Raw genomic sequence first — 21,018 nt, forward strand, 5'->3', positions numbered from 1 at the left:
CTCAAATCTTCGCAAGACGCCCCCCTGTTTTGCGCGTGTTTCGTCAGTGGGCGAGGCAGATACGCAACGATGTGGCAGCCATCTAATCCTGTGCTCTTCCTACTACAGATTGTCGCTTGGCATGCCCTACCTGTGGACTACGACGACTCTACAGTGCTACCAGGATACCAGACTCTCCTGAAAGCGCCTTTCGCGGTCATCAGGAATGCCAGTCGCGGTTGCCAGGATTGTTGGCCTCTCGATTATCAAAACTTTTCGCCTGAGTGCTCTCCTGTTATCGGTGGCACCGAATCGTCATCGGCAACACTCAAATCTTCGCAAGACGCCCTTGTTTTGCGCGTGTTTCGTCAGTGGGCGAGGCAGCTACGCAACGATGTGGCAGCCATCTAATCCTGTGCTCTTCCTACTACAGATTGTCGCTTGGCATGCCCTACCTGTGGACTACGACGACTCTACAGTGCTACCAGGATACCAGACTCTCCTGAAAGCGCCTTTCGCGGTCATCAGGAATGCCAGTCGCGGTTGCCAGGATTGTTGGCCTCTCGATTATCAAAACTTTTCGCCTGAGTGCTCTCCTGTTATCGGTGGCACCGAATCGTCATCGGCAACACTCAAATCTTCGCAAGACGCCCTTGTTTTGCGCGTGTTTCGTCAGTGGGCGAGGCAGCTACGCAACGATGTGGCAGCCATCTAATCCTGTGCTCTTCCTACTACAGATTGTCGCTTGGCGTGTCCTACCTGTGGACTACGACGACTCTACAGTGCTACCAGGATACCAGACTCTCCTGAAAGCGCCTTTCGCGGTCATCAGGAATGCCAGTCGCGGTTGCCAGGATTGTTGGCCTCTCGATTATCAAAACTTTTCGCCTGAGTGCTCTCCTGTTATCGGTGGCACCGAATCGTCATCGGCAACACTCAAATCTTCGCAAGACGCCCCCCTGTTTTGCGCGTGTTTCGTCAGTGGGCGAGGCAGCTACGCAACGATGTGGCAGCCATCTAATCCTGTGCTCTTCCTACTACAGATTGTCGCTTGGCATGCCCTACCTGTGGACTACGACGACTCTACAGTGCTACCAGGATACCAGACTCTCCTGAAAGCGCCTTTCGCGGTCATCAGGAATGCCAGTCGCGGTTGCCAGGATTGTTGGCCTCTCGATTATCAAAACTTTTCGCCTGAGTGCTCTCCTGTTATCGGTGGCACCGAATCGTCATCGGCAACACTCAAATCTTCGCAAGACGCCCTTGTTTTGCGCGTGTTTCGTCAGTGGGCGAGGCAGCTACGCAACGATGTGGCAGCCATCTAATCCTGTGCTCTTCCTACTACAGATTGTCGCTTGGCGTGTCCTACCTGTGGACTACGACGACTCTACAGTGCTACCAGGATACCAGACTCTCCTGAAAGCGCCTTTCGCGGTCATCAGGAATGCCAGTCGCGGTTGCCAGGATTGTTGGCCTCTCGATTATCAAAACTTTTCGCCTGAGTGCTCTCCTGTTATCTGTGGCACCGAATCGTCATCGGCAACACTCAAATCTTCGCAAGACGCCCCCTTGTTTTGCGCGTGTTTCGTCAGTGGGCGAGGCAGCTACGCAACGATGTGGCAGCCATCTAATCCTGTGCTCTTCCTACTACAGATTGTCGCTTGGCATGCCCTACCTGTGGACTACGACGACTCTACAGTGCTACCAGGATACCAGACTCTCCTGAAAGCGCCTTTCGCGGTCATCAGGAATGCCAGTCGCGGTTGCCAGGATTGTTGGCCTCTCGATTATCAAAACTTTTCGCCTGAGTGCTCTCCTGTTATCGGTGGCACCGAATCGTCATCGGCAACACTCAAATCTTCGCAAGACGCCCTTGTTTTGCGCGTGTTTCGTCAGTGGGCGAGGCAGCTACGCAACGATGTGGCAGCCATCTAATCCTGTGCTCTTCCTACTACAGATTGTCGCTTGGCATGCCCTACCTGTGGACTACGACGACTCTACAGTGCTACCAGGATACCAGACTCTCCTGAAAGCGCCTTTCGCGGTCATCAGGAATGCCAGTCGCGGTTGCCAGGATTGTTGGCCTCTCGATTATCAAAACTTTTCGCCTGAGTGCTCTCCTGTTATCGGTGGCACCGAATCGTCATCGGCAACACTCAAATCTTCGCAAGACGCCCTTGTTTTGCGCGTGTTTCGTCAGTGGGCGAGGCAGCTACGCAACGATGTGGCAGCCATCTAATCCTGTGCTCTTCCTACTACAGATTGTCGCTTGGCGTGTCCTACCTGTGGACTACGACGACTCTACAGTGCTACCAGGATACCAGACTCTCCTGAAAGCGCCTTTCGCGGTCATCAGGAATGCCAGTCGCGGTTGCCAGGATTGTTGGCCTCTCGATTATCAAAACTTTTCGCCTGAGTGCTCTCCTGTTATCGGTGGCACCGAATCGTCATCGGCAACACTCAAATCTTCGCAAGACGCCCCCCTGTTTTGCGCGTGTTTCGTCAGTGGGCGAGGCAGCTACGCAACGATGTGGCAGCCATCTAATCCTGTGCTCTTCCTACTACAGATTGTCGCTTGGCATGCCCTACCTGTGGACTACGACGACTCTACAGTGCTACCAGGATACCAGACTCTCCTGAAAGCGCCTTTCGCGGTCATCAGGAATGCCAGTCGCGGTTGCCAGGATTGTTGGCCTCTCGATTATCAAAACTTTTCGCCTGAGTGCTCTCCTGTTATCGGTGGCACCGAATCGTCATCGGCAACACTCAAATCTTCGCAAGACGCCCTTGTTTTCTGCGTGTTTCGTCAGTGGGCGAGGCAGCTACGCAACGATGTGGCAGCCATCTAATCCTGTGCTCTTCCTACTACAGATTGTCGCTTGGCGTGTCCTACCTGTGGACTACGACGACTCTACAGTGCTACCAGGATACCAGACTCTCCTGAAAGCGCCTTTCGCGGTCATCAGGAATGCCAGTCGCGGTTGCCAGGATTGTTGGCCTCTCGATTATCAAAACTTTTCGCCTGAGTGCTCTCCTGTTATCTGTGGCACCGAATCGTCATCGGCAACACTCAAATCTTCGCAAGACGCCCCCTTGTTTTGCGCGTGTTTCGTCAGTGGGCGAGGCAGCTACGCAACGATGTGGCAGCCATCTAATCCTGTGCTCTTCCTACTACAGATTGTCGCTTGGCATGCCCTACCTGTGGACTACGACAACTCTACAGTGCTACCAGGATACCAGACTCTCCTGAAAGCGCCTTTCGCGGTCATCAGGAATGCCAGTCGCGGTTGCCAGGATTGTTGGCTTCTCGATTATCAAAACTTTTCGCCTGAGTGCTCTCCTGTTATCGGTGGCACCGAATCGTCATCGGCAACACTCAAATCTTCGCAAGACGCCCCCTTGTTTTGCGCGTGTTTCGTCAGTGGGCGAGGCAGCTACGCAACGATGTGGCAGCCATCTAATCCTGTGCTCTTCCTACTACAGATTGTCGCTTGGCATGCCCTACCTGTGGACTACGACGACTCTACAGTGCTACCAGGATACCAGACTCTCCTGAAAGCGCCTTTCGCGGTCATCAGGAATGCCAGTCGCGGTTGCCAGGATTGTTGGCCTCTCGATTATCAAAACTTTTCGCCTGAGTGCTCTCCTGTTATCGGTGGCACCGAATCGTCATCGGCAACACTCAAATCTTCGCAAGACGCCCCCTTGCTTTGCGCGTGTTTCGTCTGTGGGCGAGGCAGCTACGCAACGATGTGGCAGCCATCTAATCCTGTGCTCTTCCTACTACAGATTGTCGCTTGGCATGCCCTACCTGTGGACTACGACGACTCTACAGTGCTACCAGGATACCAGACTCTCCTGAAAGCGCCTTTCGCGGTCATCAGGAATGCCAGTCGCGGTTGCCAGGATTGTTGGCCTCTCGATTATCAAAACTTTTCGCCTGAGTGCTCTCCTGTTATCGGTGGCACCGAATCGTCATCGGCAACACTCAAATCTTCGCAAGTCGCCCCCCTGTTTTGCGCGTGTTTCGTCAGTGGGCGAGGCAGCTACGCAACGATGTGGCAGCCATCTAATCCTGTGCTCTTCCTACTACAGATTGTCGCTTGGCATGCCCTACCTGTGGACTACGACGACTCTACAGTGCTACCAGGATACCAGACTCTCCTGAAAGCGCCTTTCGCGGTCATCAGGAATGCCAGTCGCGGTTGCCAGGATTGTTGGCCTCTCGATTATCAAAACTTTTCGCCTGAGTGCTCTCCTGTTATCGGTGGCACCGAATCGTCATCGGCAACACTCAAATCTTCGCAAGACGCCCCCCTGTTTTGCGCATGTTTCGTCAGTGGGCGAGGCAGCTACGCAACGATGTGGCAGCCATCTAATCCTGTGCTCTTCCTACTACAGATTGTCGCTTGGCATGCCCTACCTGTGGACTACGACGACTCTACAGTGCTACCAGGATACCAGACTCTCCTGAAAGCGCCTTTCGCGGTCATCAGGAATGCCAGTCGAGGTTGCCAGGATTGTTGGCCTCTCGATTATCAAAACTTTTCGCCTGAGTGCTCTCCTGTTTTCGGCGGCACCGAATCGTCATCGGCAACACTCAAATCTTCGCAAGACGCCCCCCTGTTTTGCGCGTGTTTCGTCAGTGGGCGAGGCAGCTACGCAACGATGTGGCAGCCATCTAATCCTGTGCTCTTCCTACTACAGATTGTCGCTTAGCATGCCCTACCTGTGGACTACGACGACTCTACAGTGCTACCAGGATACCAGACTCTCCTGAAAGCGCCTTTCGCGGTCATCATGAATGCCAGTCGCGGTTGCCAGGATTGTTGGCCTCTCGATTATCAAAACTTTTCGCCTGAGTGCTCTCCTGTTATCGGTGGCACCGAATCGTCATCGGCAACACTCAAATCTTCGCAAGAGGGCCCCCTGTTTTGCGCGTGTTTCGTCAGTGGGCGAGGCAGCTACGCAACGATGTGGCAGCCATCTAATCCTGTGCTCTTCCTACTACAGGTTGTCGCTTGGCATGCCCTACCTGTGGACTACGACGACTCTACAGTGCTACCAGGATACCAGACTCTCCTGAAAGCGCCTTTCGCGGTCATCAGGAATGCCAGTCGCGGTTGCCAGGATTGTTGGCCTCTCGATTATCAAAACTTTTCGCCTGAGTGCTCTCCTGTTATCGGTGGCACCGAATCGTCATCGGCAACACTCAAATCTTCGCAAGAGGGCCCCCTGTTTTGCGCGTGTTTCGTCAGTGGGCGAGGCAGCTACGCAACGATGTGGCAGCCATCTAATCCTGTGCTCTTCCTACTACAGGTTGTCGCTTGGCATGCCCTACCTGTGGACTACGACGACTCTACAGTGCTACCAGGATACCAGACTCTCCTGAAAGCGCCTTTCGCGGTCATCAGGAATGCCAGTCGCGGTTGCCAGGATTGTTGGCCTCTCGATTATCAAAACTTTTCGCCTGAGTGCTCTCCTGTTTTCGGTGGCACCGAATCGTCATCGGCAACACTCAAATCTTCGCAAGACGCCCCCCTGTTTGGCGCGTGTTTCGTCAATGGGCGTGGCAGCCACGCAACGATGTGGCAGCCATCTAATCCTGTGCTCTTCCTACTACAGGTTGGTAAACGGCACGCTTACTCTGAAATTAAAAGCGATTATCGTTGCCTGGTAGTGCTGCCTCGCCCAGGTGCAGTGTGTTGCTGTGTTTCTGACTGTTTAGATGCACTGTGTACGTTAGTACTAATTCTGAGCGGTGATATAGAACTTAATCCGGGACCTATGTCAGATGCACAGATCAAACAGTTTAATGAAATGTTGAAGCTTCTGCAGGATGTCAACGAGCGGACTGTACGCTTTGAATCTGGGCAGGAGATGCTAATGAGTTCCGTAAACGGAATTAAGAAAAACCAACAACTGATGGAAAATAGACTCACCTCAGTCGACAGTAGGCTCACAAGAGTAGAGAAAGAGTCTGCAAAGTTTAACAAATGGCACAAGCAACTACATGCTGCACAGTGCATTGGTGATGACGCCAGGAAAGAGAATTCTCTCCTGCGTGAGCGCATGGACGAGATAGAGGACCGGTCAAGACGTGATAATTTAATTTTCCACGGAATCGAGGACGTTCCGTCCGAAACGATGAGTCAGTCTGAGGAGAAGGTTAGAGCGGTGCTTTTGCGGGTAATGAATATAGAGGTCACAGATGACGCCATAGCTCGAGCGCACAGGATAGGCCTGTTTCTCGGGAAAAAGTGCCGACCGATTATTGTAAAATTTGCGAATTCGAAATCTAGAGAGAGCATCTTGTCGTTAAGAACGAAGGCAAAAGGTAGTGGCATTTCTATTAATGAGCATTTTTCACCAGCTACACGTCAGGCTAGAAAGAAATTAATCGAATTTGTAAAGGCATTAAATCCTAATATTAACTTTAGATTACGGTACAACAAGCTTCATTTTGACAAAAAAATTTATGTTTACTGCTCCGAAACTGATAGTGTGCGCGAGCTCGGGGCCCCCTCTGAGTTGAGTCTCGCCGATACAGCCGCTGGCGTCCTTGCTGAGTCAGCGAATGAACCCCCTTCGTCATAGCAACCGAGAAACGATCATGGTCATTCTTCCGAAAATATGTCTATCTTTTTTACTAACATAAGGAGCGTGCTAAAAAAGCGAGATGAGTTATGCGCTGTGCTTGACTCGTCATCGGCTGACGTTGTCGTACTCACCAAGACGTGGCTTTCCGCTACAGTACGGAATAGTGAAATATTTGATTGTCAAAAGCGGTTTAACGTGTATCGTTCCGATAGGCAGTTTGGATCTGGAGGTGGTGTACTAATTGCAGTAGCCGACTGTATTGTTTCCTATTGTGTAAACTTGGCGTTAAATATTGAGTTTCTCTGCGTTTGTTTTGAAGTGAATTATAAAAAAGTTATTCTTTGTGTTTGCTATCGTCCGCCGAAGTGTACCTCTAGTTTTGTAAACGAACTTCATGATGCTATTAATATAGTTGTAAGACGGTTTCCAAACAGTCCAATATTTCTTCTAGGTGATTTTAATTACCCAAACATCTTTTGGTCACATGAGAGCCCGTTTCCTAACCCATTTTCGTCGGAGTGTTTCGATTTCTTGAACATGTGTTCGGATTTTAACTTGTCGCAGCTAGTTACAGAACCCACAAGAATTGCAGCCATGTCAGCAAATATTCTTGACCTTGTTCTAACCTCCACACGTTACCTTGTATCCCTAATATCTCACCTACCAGGACTAAGTGATCACTGCTCGTTACTCATCTCTCTAAGCATACCAAAGTGTGATAGTAGAAAGCAGATAAAACTTATTCGTGACTACCGAAAAGCTAATTTCGACGCTATAAACGATGCCCTGAGTCAGTTTGTTGATCACTATTTTGTTAGCTGCTCCGAGCGTTCTGTTGAGCAGAACTGGAATATGTTTAAGGGTCAAGTCGCTGTTCTCAGCGACAAGTACATTCCAGTGCGATCTGTAACGTCTCACCATCAATCACCATGGTATAACCCATCACTGAGGAGGCTATCGAACAAGAAAAAGAGATTGTTTCGTGCCGCGAAATCTTCCAGTACCTGTAACCGTTGGGAATCTTACCACAACGTCAATGCAGTTTACAAAAGTGCTATTGAAGATGCAAAAAACGAGTATTTTAACTTTAAGCTACCGTCTATGTTAGCCACTAACCCAAAGCAGTTTTGGAATGTTGTAAGTAAAAAAGAAAAATTCGTAATTTCACTCAAGGACGCGAATGGAGACGTAATTAATAGCGATGAATGTGCTCGTGTTTTGAATGATGTTTTTATTAAGTCCTTTCAGTCTGTTATTAACACGCCTATTTGTAGATTTGACGCGGGTGATTCTTTGCCTATGGGACCCGTTCTTGTCGACCCATTTGGTATTGTTAAAATAATCGATAACTTAAAACTTTCTTCCTCTGCTGGCACCGACAGCATTAACTCAAAGTTCCTCAAGAACACAAAAATGTATTGCTCTTTGACATTATCTCAAATTTTTTCCCAGTCGCTTTCACTTGGAGAGTTGCCTGCTGATTGGAAGATAGGGAGGGTGGTGCCAATCCACAAAGGAGGTGATAAACATTGCCCGAATAACTATCGACCGATTTCGCTTACTAGCATTCCATGCAATATACTAGAACATATCATCTACTCACAACTAGTTAAATTTTTAGAATCTAACCTTTTCTTTAGCACCGCTCAGCATGGTTTTCGTAAATCCTTTTCTTGCGAAACGCAACTTTTGTCATTCACCCATGATTTGCACCTAGCGCTTGACCGAGGGTCCCAGGTAGACTGCATTTGTTTGGACTTTTCCAAAGCATTCGATAAAGTTTCACACAAGCTGCTACTATTAAAACTTAACAGTCTTAACATCGACGCAAATGTTCTGTCCTGGATAACTTGTTTTCTCACTAATCATTCCCAGTGTGTAACCGCTAACGATGAAACATCCCCGCTCGCCTCCGTCCATTCTGGAGTACCGCAAGGTCCTGTATTAGGTCTGCTATTGTTCCTTATCTATATTAACGATTTGCCGAATTCGATTTCTTCTTCAATTAGTTTATTCGCTGATGATTCTGTTATTTACAGAGAAGTTACTAACGCCTCGGATGTTCTGAAGTTACAAACTGACATCAACCATGTTTCAAGGTGATGTGAATTATGAGGGATGGAACTTAACACGACTAAATGCACGGCCATGACAGTATCGCGTAAATGTAATTTTCCTTCTTCTTATTTTCTCGAAGATGTCCCCTTACATTCTGTCTCTTCTTATAAATACTTAGGCGTGTATATAACCTCAGATATTTCCTGGCAAATACATGTTGAGTATGTTATTAATAACGCTAATCGAATGCTGGGTTATCTAAAACGAAACTTTTCACTTGCCCCTTCATCATTGAAACTATCTCTGTACAAAACGCTTGTACGCTCTAAATTACAATATGCTTCTTCTAACTGGAACCCCGGTCATTCCAAACTAACTTACGCCCTGGAATTAGTTCAGAATCGCTCTGCTCGTTTTATTCTTAATAACTTTCATCGCGCCGCAAGCGTGAGCTCAATGAAAACTAGCCTATTGTTGCCTAACCTTAATTTACGTCGTAAAATAGCTCGCTTATGTCTCTTTCATAAGGTATACCATACTAACTCATTACTTCTCAACCGACTGCTGTATCAACCTTCTTTTATTTCACCTCGTATTGATCATATGTATAAAGTAGATATTCTAAAATGCAACACTAATGCATTCCAAGAGTCAGTCATTCCGAAAACTTCAGTGGATTGGAACCACCTTCCCGCATCTATCGCAACAATTGTTCCTGACCATTTATTTAGGACTGCCATAAATAATCTATACTGCTCAGATTGAGCTGCGAAGTGTACTACTGCCACTAACCCCCACTTCCCTCTGTAATGCCAATGGCCTTGAGGGTATTTTAAATAAATAAATAAATAAAGAATAAAACAAAAACACCCTGCCTGCCTGCGTAAACCATATACGCCCCCTGTGGAACCATGGGTCTTTCCCTTCGAATACCCAGCTCAGGCGAGACTTACCTGGTGATCAGAAAGCAGCTGTCGGTTAAATGTGTTGTTATGAGCGTGTAGGTTTCAGATGGTTTACCGTGAAGAGGATAATCCGCTGCATTGAAACCATTTATGCGCTGCACACTGTAACCATTATTTCAATGCCATGCTGTAAACTATTACAACTTTTTCCTTGCCGGATCTACGTGTGGTCATGTTTTCTGCTCAAAATGATGTGAAATAGTTGCTTTTTTAAATTTTATAAAAGATTACTTGTTCAACCCTCGTTGTCTCAGTTTTTGGACTTAAGTTCAATGTTAAAAAGCTTGATAAAAATTGTCACGGCTTATAAGCCATTTATTACAAGGGAACGTCAAATGGTCCTCGGATGGTCATGTCAGCCATAAAGAAATAGAAGATTCTCACCCCTTTGCGACCGTCGCGTGGGTGGTTCGTCGCATAAATGAACACAAGAATTAGTGACAAGTGAAGCGAGCTGATTAAGGTCAAGAAAAAGAAGACGGGCAGAAAAGAAGACAGAGAAGTTAACCTGGGGTATTAAAAACATACTAAAACAATCTCGGACTATAGTATGTGCCGTGTCGTTCCATTATGAAAAAAGATAGGAAAAAAAAACCTGCTTCCGAGTTTTAGATATTGCTTTCAAATATCTAATGTTCGACCTTTGCGACCGAGGAAATCGGCATTTCATTTAAAATTCTCACCACCCACAAACCGAAAGTCGCAGCTAATTCTAGGCTGAAACAACTTGCAATCCGCTTCTTTAAAGTAGCAATAATTTTAATGTAAAGGAAGGGTAATGTAGCTTGTACAGTCCAATAGTACATTGAAGCATCATGTTGCAAACGATCGTGCCGCAGCGTAATTGATGCCGCGGTAAGACCGCTGGCAGGTCGTAGCTGTATCAGGAATCCCATGTGCGCTCCACCAAAGCGGCACTAAAGATTCATATTTTCGCGCGTGCAGCCACGCACGTGCACACCTTCTGGATAACGCGCCGGTGTCGACACCTGTCGTGATCAATACCACGCGCTTCAGGCGAGCCCCTCTGGTCCCAACTAAAGCCCCTTGATAAAAGCGTTTTTTACAAGTACCGCCAACCATTGTTGTGGGAGCGCTCGAGACACGTGTCATGAGCGGGTGCTCCGCCGCCATTCGCTTCCAAGGCCCGCTTATTTCAGTGCTGCGCCGGCATTTGCTTCCAAGGGCCGCTCGAGACACGGGCCTCCCGCACTCGCGCATTTGACGCTACTTGCAAGACGAACGCAAAAACATCGAGGGGCTTTAGTCCCAACACTACCCAAGTATTCTAGTACACTGTAGCGTCACTGCAACCGCTCTGCTAAAGGAGCATTCCCACAACGGAGAAACCCTGGGGATTTCTTCACGGCACGCGCATCTTGCAATGACGTCAGGCTTTGCGATGCGCAAAAGCTTCGCGTTTTCGTCTCGTGATGCGCGCGTGCCGGGAGAAATCCCAAGGATTTCTCCCTCGTGTGAATACCCCGCTGCAAAGACGCTCCTGGTACGGACATCCGCAAGGTTATCCGGGAGGTCGTCCGGGAGGAAATCCGCCGGTTGCTGCCAGCCGCAAGCCGTCCAGTGACACTCTCCATCACCGAGGCCGTGCGTGAGGAGGTGCAACGGGCGCTCCACCCTGAAGTTCCCATCAACACCGCGACACCGGAGGAACCGACGTTAAGCTACGCCGCAATGATCCGACGAGCACCACCAACCCCGCGTCCGTACGTGGCGACACCCCGACGTGAACCTCCAGCGCCGCAGTTTTCCCGACGCCAGGAAGATCGGGCGCACGTTCGTCCAGAACAAGTGGCACCAAGAAAGACGACGTCTGGAGGACGGCCGACATACGCCGGCTGTGTTAGCACTGCGATGAAGTGGACCACATCTAGTGACGATGCCCTTATCGCCAGCTGGGCCTACGAGGGAACATCGAGGACTACCTCCGCCGCTCTTCGTCTCCCGAGTCAACACCCCGCCGAGAATTCCGTTCACCATCCCCCTGACGCTCGCCATCGCTCGTCCGCCAGTCTCGCCGAGACAGCCTGGCACCGATCGCTTCCCGTCGGGAAAACTAGGCGCGGCAATGCCGGGAGGTGGCTTTGCCGAAGACGAACGATGCCAAGATCATCCACAAACAACGGAAGGCTCCCACACTAGCAACAAGACGCACCAGAACGACGCTTCTGTGACGGTGTCGAATAACCTCGACGTTACCATCGAGGGCCACGACGCCAAGGCACTCGTTGACACCGGACCAGATTATTCGGTTTTAATTGGGAAGCTCACTCGCTGCCTTCGCAGGGTAATGAGGCCGTGGGATGGCCCGAAAATACAAACCGCCGGCGGACATCTATTCACACCAGTGGGGAGGTGTACGATTTTGCTGACACTAAATTTCAGCACCGCCTCGATGACGTATGACAACGAGCAAGAATGGCTATATTACATCTCCAACAACGTACGGCATGTCGATACAGCGCTCCTGGCTCAACACCATGTCTATCTCCGGGTGACTTGGCCCTTGTTCGGAGGGACCAGCTAAAGAAATGTTGAGCACAGAAGCTTCTGCCTAGGCATAGGGGTCCCTGTGAAGTCACTAAGAAAATTGAACCACTAACCCATGAAGTTTGAGATTGGGGAAGTTCGCGGAAGACCACGACATTTTCAGCGCATGTGCATCACCTGAAAATGTACATTCCATGCACAATGTTCTTGCTTCTTCTCCGGGGCAGTGAATTGTGGGAACCAAAGGGCGATGGCTTGCTTTTTGTACTGTGATAAGTCTTTTACGGGGGAGGGGGAGAGCGTTAGAGGCAGGCGAAGTTGAAGTTTTTCACTTGGCAGCAGCGGCAGCGGCACAACGCATCACCTAATTGTCTCCTGTATTTACCGCAGGACATTGCCCGGCGAGCAAAAAAAACCCAAGTAACTGCCGAATTCATCTGCATTTTGCTGACACATCGTGGCCGGCACAAGCAAGATAGAAGCCTTCGCGCGCCCCCGTATCAGTCGCGGCGTCACAGCTGACGACTACCTGTCCGATTGGTTCATCGACATTCCACGTCTCCAGCGGAGGACTACAAAAGCTCTGAACTCAAGCAACGGCGCTTCACTTGGCAGCAGCGGCAGCGGCACAACGCATTACCTAATTGTCTCCTGTATTTACCGCAGGTTGGTTACCGTATCTTTTATCTCCTTTGAGTGTATAACTGCTGCTGCTGCTGCTGCTGCTACCTTTCCGTGTTCTCAATTGTGTTTCTATTGTATGTTTTTTTTTCTTTTTTTTTAAATGTCTAAGGATATGACAAAGTTGGTAAATGAACTAAACGATGAGCTAAAGAAAGAATATAGGTCGATGAAAGAGGCACTAGAGAGGGATTTCAGAACTGATCTCCGTGAGATAAACACTGAGCTGAAAAGCATAAGCGATGGGATGAATTTCACGAACAAGGAGTTCGAAGAAATTAAGCTGAAGCTCCAGTCTGTCATAAGTGAGAACGCCGTTCTCAAAAAAGAAAATGTGTCGTGATGGCCGGACTACTGAAAGAAAATGAACTCGGACTTGTTCAGTGCGAGCAGTATTCGCGACGCCACAACATCGAGTTAAAAGGACTATCTAAAACCGAAACTGATAACGTGAATGATCTGGTATTTAAACTTGGGGACCTCATCGGAGAGCAGATCGCCCTTTCTGATATAGAAGCATGTCATCGTGTTCCCACGAGAGATCCGACAAGGAGCAACGTGATAGTGCAATTTCAGCGGCGACAAAAACGAGACTCTGTTCTCGACAAGGCAAAGAAAAAAAGAATTACTTGCCAAGACTTCGGACTGCCTGAAACATCGCCTATCTATGTAAATGAACACTTGTGCCCCGCCCTGAAAAAAATGCTAGGAATGGCGGTCTCAAAGAAGCGTGAGCACCAGTGGCGATACGTTTGGGTACGTAACTCTAAAATATTTGCAAGGAAGGCGGATGGGACCCCTGTCATTTCTATTTCTGACTCTGGAGATCTTGATAAGATCCGCTAAATACAGCTGACGTGTCTCTTTCTATTTTTCCGTTTTTACTACCATGGTTCAAAATTTAGGTGTTCTGACGGTAGAGTGTCTAAATACCTTCCTACAAAAACAGACAACTAGATCGTTGAGTTTATTTCATTTAAATGTGCAATCCGCCAGATTAAAAGAGGATGATCTTTCATTGTTTTTTGACTCAATCCACACTTCTTTTGATGTCGTCATGATAACTGAAACGTGGTATAGGGATGATGATAATTTTTTTGTTCTTCCAAGCTACACTCATTTCTTTTTAAACCGCAGTCATAGTCGCGGTGGTGGCGTTTCATTGCAAACTCGTGCCTCTGGTTTTGAAATACTCGGTGATTATTCTATTGTGACCCGAGATTATGAAATACTTTGTGTTAAAAAAGGAAATCATATTTACTCTGTTCTATATCGTCCTCCAAATGGTAATGTTTTGAGTTTCATGCAATTTTTAGAAGCGTTGTTTTGTTTTGCTAATCAAGAGAGGTGCCTCTTGTTTCTGGGTGGTGATTTTAATACAAATATGCTTGAAGATTCTCATCTTAAAGATGATTTTGTTGGTTTATTGACATCAAACAATTTTTCCGATGTAATTATCCCTCCAACACGCGTCACATGCACCACATCGACATTGCTTGATCTATTTCTAACTAATCATGATGAAAATAATATTAGTGCTGGTGTGCTTAGTAATGGGATCAGCGATCATCTTCCAATAATCATGTTTATCAATAAGAATATGTCAGATAGCGCAGTTTCAAACTTTTCAACAATGTCTCAAGACATAAGTTCTAGGACACTGGAAGAATTTAGAGAAACAATCAGCACTATAGACTGGAGTCCTATGTTTAATTCTACAGATGCTGATGAGTGCTACGATTTTTTTATAAGTACATTCAAAAATGCTTATTCCACTTCATTTCCAATCAAATGCATCCGTCGAAACAAGAAAGCTAGGAAGCCGTGGGTAAATGGTCACCTTTTGAAACTCATTAAAAAGAAAAACGTACTTTATGACTCTTTTGTGAACACACGAGACGAAGACAAATTACGCGAATTCAAAAAGTTCAGAAATTTTGTTCATGCTCAATTAAGACAAGCTAAACAGCTTTATTATGCGTCTAAATTCGACTCATCCTGTTTAAGGCAGCCCGATATGGTCTGGAAGCAACTGCATTCTCTTCTGCGTAGCCAATCTAAAGATACAGCCATCGTTAACATGACTATAAATAATGAAATTATTTCCGGCAGTGAAGTTGCAGATAAATTCAATGATTACTTTCTGAGTGTCGGGAATAGCACTTACAATAGTAATGCCAAAGATAACGTCTCCCGCACTAGCGAAACTATTTTTTTGAATCCCACAGATACTGCAGAAGTATCCTCGGTGTTTATGAATATGAAAAATAGCCGTAGTCGTGATTGTGATGACCTCTTAATCAAACCTGTTAAATTTGTACTAGATTTGATATTACCATGCATAACTCATTTGTATAATCTCATACTATCATCTAGTGTATTTCCTAAAAACATGCAAGTGGCTAAAGTTTCTGTCCTCTATAAGGGCGGGGATAAAAATGACATGAGTAATTATCGCCCCATATCGATTCTTCCTGTATTTTCGAAACCAATAGAAAAGATAATATATTCTCGACTAATAACCTTTTTTGAAAAATATTCTGTGTTGACGGACTCGCAATTCGGTTTCAGAAGGTGTAGGTCTACAGAAACTGCTTTATTAGTACAAAAAGAGACAATATTAGAAAATTTCGAGAGTAAACTTTTAACGTTGGGGATCTTTGTAGACTTCAGCAAAGCATTTGACCGGATAAATCACAGAACTCTTCTTGATAAATTAGATTGTTATGGTATTCGAGGAGTTCCATTAGCACTCATTTCGTCCTATTTACAGTACCGTTCCCAATACGTTCAAATTAATAATAACAGATCTTCTATGCAACGCATTAGTTCCGGGGTCCCTCAGGGAACTATTCTAGGCCCATTATTGTTTATCACTTATGTTAATGATATTGTAAATATTGAAACGTCTGCTAAATTTATTATATACGCGGATGATACCAGGATATTTTTTTCTGATTCTACGAAAGGGGTGCTCACTTTCAAAGCGAATTATTTTTTAAATAAATTAAAATCGTGGGTAGTTATGAATTCCCTTGTTATTAACACATCCAAAACAAAGGCAGTTTTATTTCAGTGTCCAGGACCACGCATCAGGTTGTCGCGCGATTTGTTTTTGGGGGATTGTGCGATAGAGTGCGTCGATAGTTTAAAGACGTTGGGAGTAATATTCTCTTGTCACATGTCCTGGAATAATCATGTTGCCTATATTCATAAAAAGCTGTGCAAAGTTGTCGGAATACTAAATAAATTCAGGCACATACTTCCGGTAAATATTAAAAAACTAGTTTACAATGCTCTGTTTACCCTGTGCTCTGCTACTCCCACCTGGTATGGGGTTCAACTACAAAGGGCAACATTAACAAACTGCGCCTATTACAGAAAAAGGCACTGAGGATAATCGAAAATGTTCCGCGTGACTATCATTCCCTTCCTCTTTTTGAAAAACATAAAGTCATTGATATAACCAATTTGTATGCACATAGACTGATAGCTAATTATCAACGATCCGTAAGAGAAAATAATGTCATTTCTTTAGATCTTGGTAATCTAGAAGCAAACGAGTCTGTATATCCATCGCGACGTAGGCCCCCCTGGCGTATTCCCTTTTCAAGGACAAATTTTGGTCTACAAAGATATCGCCACCAGTTACCACTTTTATTAAACACCCTGTTTTCCCGTGATATTGAAATGCACTCCGTTAGTCATTATTCCATTGAAGAAGCTTTGTAATAAGTAACCACCACTTTTTTGTATACTGTTGATTGCGAAGTTGAATTCTTTGTGTTTTTCTCGTGTTTATCCTCTGTATATGTGTATGCCTATGTATGTGTGCGCATATTCGTTCTTTTTTGTCTGTGTGTGCCGGTGCCGCTCTTACCTTGTTCTGGGGTGCTGGGACTCGTCAAGCTGCAGACCTGCAGCTTTTTTTCCAGCGCCCCTGTCACAAATGTACCATTTGTGGCAAAAATAAACGAATTTGAATTTGAATTTGAATTTGAAGACGAGGAGTAGAATGGGGGGTGCCCTTGTGATCGTTGACTGGCATTCTGTCAGCCGGAACTGAAGTTGACTCCAGTGAGCCTGTAACAATATATATTTATATGTGAACTTTTATCTTATTTTTCCAAATATTTTTGTGAGTAGCTCTTGTGTTTGTCTTTTTTCTTGCGTTCGCCTTTTTAGCGCTTTCAATCATGGTTCAAAACAGTAATCACCAACTAGCGCAACAACAAGTACTTTTAAACTTGAACGTTGTTCCTTCTTGACGGTTGACCGTGTTGTCAATAAAGCAGCAAGCTTTGCTGCCCCGGCGTATGTCCGTACTTCGCACAACGCAACAGAGACAAGGAAGGTGCGGGTCAGGAAGTCTGTTTGTTGAACAACTATGTGCGTGATAAACTAGGACAAGTCTTCGGAGAGGACCTTGTAGAACAGTTCCGTCTTGGGGCACCTCCCGGAATTCTCTACGGAAAAAGGCGACTTCGAAATTTACGTGGAATGCTTTTAAGCTTTCGCAACTGCAAACAAGATTGACCCGGCCACCAAGCAGCAGGTATTCCTCACGCTTATCGGCGAGGCTGCGTTCATCACGCTTCTAAATTAGCTTTTTCCGAAAGAGCTGGCGGATGCAAAACACGACGGCGTGTTTAAGATCCTCTTGAACGTTTACGCTCCCAAGTGTTCGGCGTTCGTGGAACGATACAAATTATACCGAAGGGATTAACGTCAAGGTGAAATCATCAATAACGATGCCGTGGAAATCAAGAAAGCGGCAGCTACATGCCACCACGGCACTTTTTTAGAAAAGGCGTTTCGAGACCTTTTCATCGTGGGACTACAAAATGATGCAATCCGCAGCAAACTGCCGGCGAGAGAGGACAAAGACCTCATCTTTGACCGTGCCAACAGCTCTGCCTTCGAAATGGAAGAGGCACAAGGACAAAGCAAGAAGGTTCGGCGCACAGAGGAACCATCAGCTAGCACCATCGTGCAGACTGACGTCAACTGGCAGCGGAGGTCTACGCATCGTCAAGGTGAAAATAACATTCCGGCTTGAAAGACAAATGTTACTTGTACTGGATCTGGTAGCGCACACACCAGTAAAGGTGTGTCGGCAAGAAAAGAGCATGTGTTTCAAATGCTCAAAACCTGGCCACAATGCGAAAATGTGTAGAACAAATGTCAAAGCAGTGAAGTTCAAGCAAACCGTGAAGGAAACTGATTGTTGGAAGTTCAAGCAAACCCGAAGGAAGCACCTACTGAGTGAATGTAATGATCGACACAGGTCCAAACGCAAGTGGATACAAGATCTGTTGTTTCGATAACGAGCGAAAGCACAATTCGTTAAACGTTTGGGAACAAACGCTGCGAAAAAAAAATCTTTTTAAGGCTAAAAGCTTACAATGAAAGATTGATTCCAGTGAAAGGGTGCGTTAACGTTCGAGTAAAGGACGAGGGAAACGACCACACTCTGCCGTAGATCTTTGCGCAGAATGCAAAACAGTAATCCAGTCCAAACTTGCCGGGTCGTGACGGCTTATGAAAAGTGCGACTGAACTGGTCTCAAATTAATTCAGTGCACACGGTCCCGACAAAAGTGTCATTGAAATAGAAGTACAATGACGTGTTTGAAAGTAGATTCGGCGTATTCCAGGGCTTCAAAGACAGCTTACTTCTTAAAGATAACGCCCAGACTATCTTTTGCAAAGCAAAGCCTGTGCCTTATGCCCTTCGAGAATGCGTTGAAAATGAGCTAAAGACTTTGAAAGAAAGCGGTGTAATCTGCCGAGTTTAACATAGCGATTCGGCAGCACCCTCAGTCTTTGTTAAAAAGAAAGACAAGGCAATGGGACTGTGTGGAGATTTTTGCGTCAAATAAATCTACATTTGAAGGGAAATCACTACCCGTTCCCACTACCCGAAGACATCATTTATGGCAGTAGTGGGAGGCACAGTTTTTACTATCCTCGACTTGTCTAAGTTTTACTTGCAACTAGACCTTGAGGAGGACTCGCAAGAGCTTCTAGCGGTGAACGCCCACTTCGGGTTACACCGGATCCGACGACTTCCTTATGGAGTGGCAAGTGCGCCCGTGTGATTTCAGCCAGTAACGGATCAGATCCTCAAGGAAATTCCAAGCAGTGCTTGCTACATCGATGATGTTCTAATTTCCATTAGAACACACGAGGAATGCACAGAAAACCTCGAGCGGGATTTGGAGCGATAGCGGAAGCACGGAGTGTGCGTAAATTCCAGAAAAGTGTAGATTGTTTCGGAGATGTGTCAAGAATCTCGGACACGAGATAAGCAACAGTGGACTGCAGCCAACAAAAAGAAAGGTCGAATCGGTGCTCAAAGCGCCAAAGCCACAGAACAAAACCTATTTGAGGTTTTTCTTAGGCTTACTGAGCTTCTACGCGAAATTTTTGCCTTGACTCAACATTAGAACCGAGGCACAAACAACTCAGACAAAAAATACCCATGGAAATGGACGCAGGAGTGTAAAGAACGTTTCGTGTGTTGCAAACAGCTACTGTGCAACAACGCTGTTTTTGGGCTTCATAACGCTACGTAACCACTCAAACTGACATCTGATGCGACTTTTTACGGTGTTGGTGCAGTTATCTATCGTGTTGTCAACGGACAAGAAATGCCAGTGGCTTATGCGTTTCGAACGTTAAGCGCCGCTGAGCGAAGCTACGCCTATATCGAAAAAGAAGCGTTGGCGAGCTTGTATAGCATACAGAAATTTTATAAGAATCTGTATGGCCGTTTGTTTACCATCGTAACAGATCTCACACCGCTCAAGCACATTTTCGTTCCTAAAAAGCATTCTAGTTCCGCAGCTGCAGCAAGAATGCACCGCTGGTCCAACTTACTTGCCAGTTACCAGTACATTAAACAGTATATATTATCAATTGTCAGCGTGAAAAGTTTCTCCTGCCATCTTTTGCCACATGTTTTTATTCCATTTATTGTCTTTGCGCCATCGTAATACAAAATATATAAAAAAAAGTGTTGTATATTTTTTCTAAATAATTTTTTTTATAACATTATAATACGAACTCCCTGGAGCCGGTTTGAGGACCTATTTTTTACTCCTGCCCCACGCCGAACCTGAACCATTCTCCTCCAAACCGAAAATAAAATATTAACAAAAAATGTTTGAATTTTGAAAATGTGTTACTAATGCAGTATAAAAGAGTTCGGTCTTTCGAGGATACATTCCGCGTTAGCGTCGTGTGAGTAGATTTGTTTAGACCCCTTAATCTCCTCAATAAATCTATGTCACTTGAAAAGTGAGAACGCGACGGAGTTTCCGGATGTTCTGCAGCGTACTTCACATATCAAACAAAATGTGTAAGCATTGATTCACAATTTTTCACACGAGTTCCACAGGGAGTTCGATTCGACGGCTCTAGTTATATATTTATAAATTATAATAAGTAATGTTTAAGAGACCCGAAGTTTCTTTTATACAGATGATAAGTTTTGTTGTTAACAACCTGCGTCTGCTGAAATTAAGGAAGCACATTATTGTTAATAATAATGCAATTAGTATAATAATGTTCGTATTATTGATGTAAACACACCTCATTTTCTAAACATGAAGAGACAGCTTATTAGTACAATGAGAACGACCCAAATCGTGAGTAATTTAATTATAATACATTTTACAAGTGCTTTTCATACTCTGCTCCTATCATGTAATTTTTTATTTGTTTCGGTTTAGAAAGGTTTTAATGTATACACCTTTACGTTTCTTGTTAATCACAAAATGTATTTAAACTCTATTAAAATATGATTAAGCAAAAATAATATAGCGCGTCTGGGTAGATGTTTATTCCAAATAGCTTTATTAAAGTGCTGACGGTAACTAAAATAATTTGCCTAGATTGCACTTCCAGATACTAGCAGTATTCGGTTATTTCTGATTTAATTTTGTATTACAGAAAGTAAACCTTGTTTGCAGTCAGAAATCACTACACCATTTACTAAACATTGTCACACGCGTCTCTGAGCCAGCGCGCCCGTGGCCGAACGGTTATTGGACTTGGCTCCCACGCAAAGGCCGAGGTTCAGGCCTTTTCTTTTTTCTTTGTAAATTTCGCGTTCTGGTAAATATGAAAGCCCTGTAGCTGGTTCAAGGTCTAAACGTTCAACGCGCCGAACCTTCTACGCCGATTGTTGCACAAACCCACGCGTGTACAAAAGAGACTCTGCT

At 45.7% G+C, this 21,018-nt stretch overlaps 1 pseudogene; it reads left to right on the forward strand.

Moving 5' to 3' along the window:
* Nucleotides 1-13,502: 13,502 nt before the first annotated feature.
* Nucleotides 13,503-17,850, forward strand: LOC121048525 (annotated as a pseudogene).
* The last annotated feature ends 3,168 nt before the right edge of the window (nucleotides 17,851-21,018 follow it).

The sequence above is a fragment of the Ixodes scapularis genome, unplaced genomic scaffold, assembly GCF_016920785.2.
Source record: "Ixodes scapularis isolate PalLabHiFi unplaced genomic scaffold, ASM1692078v2 ptg000065l_1__unscaffolded, whole genome shotgun sequence".
In the NCBI taxonomy this organism is placed as follows: domain Eukaryota; kingdom Metazoa; phylum Arthropoda; class Arachnida; order Ixodida; family Ixodidae; genus Ixodes; species Ixodes scapularis.